Source organism: Trachypithecus francoisi, unplaced genomic scaffold (genome assembly GCF_009764315.1).
Source record: "Trachypithecus francoisi isolate TF-2019V2 unplaced genomic scaffold, Tfra_2.0 Lachesis_group5, whole genome shotgun sequence".
Lineage (NCBI taxonomy): Eukaryota > Metazoa > Chordata > Mammalia > Primates > Cercopithecidae > Trachypithecus > Trachypithecus francoisi.
In genome coordinates this window covers 22,176,639-22,179,850 of record NW_022681470.1, presented here as the reverse complement: position 1 = coordinate 22,179,850, position 3,212 = coordinate 22,176,639, and positions in this window count along the sequence as shown.

Sequence of the window (3,212 nt, the reverse complement as noted above, 5' to 3'; positions counted from 1 at the left end):
CCAGAAGAGATGGTGAGCTCTGCTGCTACTTGCCCTGGGTTTGCTTCCTGGCTAGGTCAGACCTGCCACATGGTGCCTGCCTGTGTACCACATGGATTCCTCTGTTAGGGGGAACAAGGGTCAGTATAAGGCAAGACATGGGTTCTTGCCCTATAAGCCTCTAGCCACAACGCCTGGTCCTTTTCCTTGGAGGAGGGCATGCTTACAGGGCCTTCATGAGTCAGTTAGTACAGGAGGAGGCTCTGAGAGCCTTCTCTAGACCCTCCTTTGAAGCCCTGCCCTGCATTCATAATAAAAGTGTTTTTTGCCTGTCCTCCACTGCAAGGGGATCAGTGGGTAAAGCTGTTCTTTTTTCATGTGCACCCTGAAGCCACAATGAACATTCTGATGGCAAATTTTATAATGCTGCTGCCAGCTTTAAATAGCTAAGGCTTCTCTTTTCCCATTTCCTCCACTTCCCTTTGCACTCCAAGTTCCAGTCCCTCCAGCACCACTTCCTCCAGCCTGCCAGACTCTCTTCTGCCTCTAGGCATTTGCATAGATTATTCGCCTTTCACCCCTTCACTACCTTCCCATACACACACACACACACACACACACACACACACGCACACACACACACCTCTGACTAATTTACTCATCCTTCACATTTCAGATTAGATAATACTTCCTCCAAGAAGTCTGCTGAGCCTCCTTCCATGTCTGGGGCCTCTACCCTTCTTAGAGGCTTTCAGAGCTCCCACCAGGCTATATCATAGGCTATATGGGCAGGCGGGGGGTGGGCTGGGTCTGTCTAGTTCACTTTTATATGCCCAGCTCCCAGCCAGCAACAAGCACTTACAAGCACTAATATCTGCTAAACCTCGAGGGCTCTGTCCGACTATTCTGGTGCTGCTGTGGCCTTGGCTTTATAACATGCCCTGTGGACTCAAGTCAGAAACCCAACCACAGAAACAGATTTCTGTTCTCAATGGGCAGAAGAGAAGAATGGTTAGGACAATGGGTTCTGGAGTCAGGTACCACGAGTTCATAAGATAAGCTCTGTACCTCATTGTCTGCGTGAAACTCCTTGTGCCTCTGTAGAATGGGTATAATATCAGTCCCTACACCTAAGGCAGTTGAAATAATTAAGGATGCCATGCATGTAAAGAACTTGGCACATATAATCATACAGTAATATGGGGTTCTTATTATTTTATCATTGCTACTGTTATCTCTCACCACTGTCTCTTTGATGGTTCAGTTTGGCCAATACTGACTCTACCCTCCAAATGGCTGTAAATCCCACACTCCTGGGGACTTTTGGCTACAGCTGTTGCTGCTGCCACTCACTCTGCAACCTGAGTCTCATTGACCTAGAAGCCTCTCGGCAGTGTTCCAACTCCTGGCCTTTTGGGTGTGAAGCAGGTGTGCTGGCCTGGGACAGGTGCTAGGCGGTAGAGGGAAGGATGTTGGTGCTACAACTCCCAGCAGAGGCTCTGCTCAGGAGTTGATGGCAGGCAGGCCCATTGGCGGCAAGTGGGCTTCTCCTGCAGGTGTGGCCGTGGAAGAGCTGCCCAAATTCTTCCGACCTGGGCTCTGATACATGGCTGGAAAGACTTGAGACATAGACATGGCTCTTCTGTCCCTCTGTCCTAGTGGTCCACTTGCCTGCTGGATGCAGCTAGGCTCAGATTGGACAGGATTCCTAAACCTCCAACCTTTTAGACTGGGAGTGGGGAGGGGGGAACTGATGAGAAGGTGGGGAGTAAGGGGAGGGGGATATGACTGAGTGAGTGGCACAGGGGAAGGCCTTTCTCCTAAGGTGAAGAATGGGTTTGGATTCCAGCCTGCCCTCTAGCCCCTGGGGCCCTCTCAATTTCTTGACCTCTCAATTTCATTCCTGACCCAGCTGTGCCCCCTGCGGTAAGCAGGTCATCTTCACCTCATCACAGTCTTCATTCACACCCATTCAGCAACACAGGACCTGTGCTGCTCCGTGAGGCAGGTGAAGCTTATTGTCAACACCCTTTCTGTATCCTTATCTCTGATTGCAGGAGAAAGACTGTCTGCCGTTTGAGGGGTTTCAGGCAATCGCCAGCAGGAGTGGGAGGGGTTTACAGCCCCACGGCCCTCTGGAGGCCAATGATCCAGAAACTTATTTACAAGGAGGTCTAAGACCTTGGAGCCAAAACATTTGGGGAACAACATTTGCATAAAACTTTAACAGGTGACCAACCATTTTCCAAGCATTGTTGCACTTGAACCTCACTGCCACACTAATATAGGGCATGTTCCCCTTCAGACCCCAAGAAAACAGATTCCCAGCACTTAGTTGACTTGCTCAAGGTTACAATGCTTGGAGCCTTTACTCACTCACAGGACTTGCGACTCTGCAGACTACGCAATAGGGATTTAAAAGCTTCAAATATGTCAACACCGTGGACGTGGCCTTCCTCCCTCCCTCCCTCCCTCCCTTCCTTCCTTCCTTCTTCCTTCCTTCCTTCTTCCTTCCTTCCTTTCTTCCTTCCTTCTAGTATATGTTAAGTGCCAGGCATCATAGATTCTGAAGATATAATAGGGAGAAAGGCAACATCCCTGTAGTGGAGTTTACCTTGCAGAAGTTCTTCCTATTGGAGGGAACCACTAGAAAATTTCTTTTGTCAGTCCTAGTTCCTCATGCATCTGCAGCTGTGTACACAGAACTATCTCCACTTAGTAACCTCCTTGTGACCTAAATTAGTTGAGGGGAGTAGTCTTTAAATTAAGCACAGACCATGTTATCACATTTAGAACTTACTTTAAAAATTAAAAATAATTCATCATAGATAACATGATACTATACTGTATGTATGTATTTTATATATGTATTCTTTTAAGACTTTTTCACTCAGCATTTGTCTTCCTGAGTTTCATCCCTATAGTCACATGTAGCTGTAGTTTATTCATTTCCACTGCTGAAGAGTTTTGCACTATAAAAATAGACCATACTATTTTTATTCATTCTATTGATGGACATTTAGCTTGTTTCTGATTCAGGGCTATTATGAAGTAAGGTTGCCATGAACATTTTTGTATGTTTCCTGGTGCACATATGCGAGAGCATTTTGCAAACTGTGGACGATGGGTCATTTCCTGATTAGCATTTTAAAAAGTGGATTTAAATAAAGTTGAATGTATTGGAATGTGCCTCACATAGAAAAATACATATTTTTAAAGGGCAAGAGCCGTTT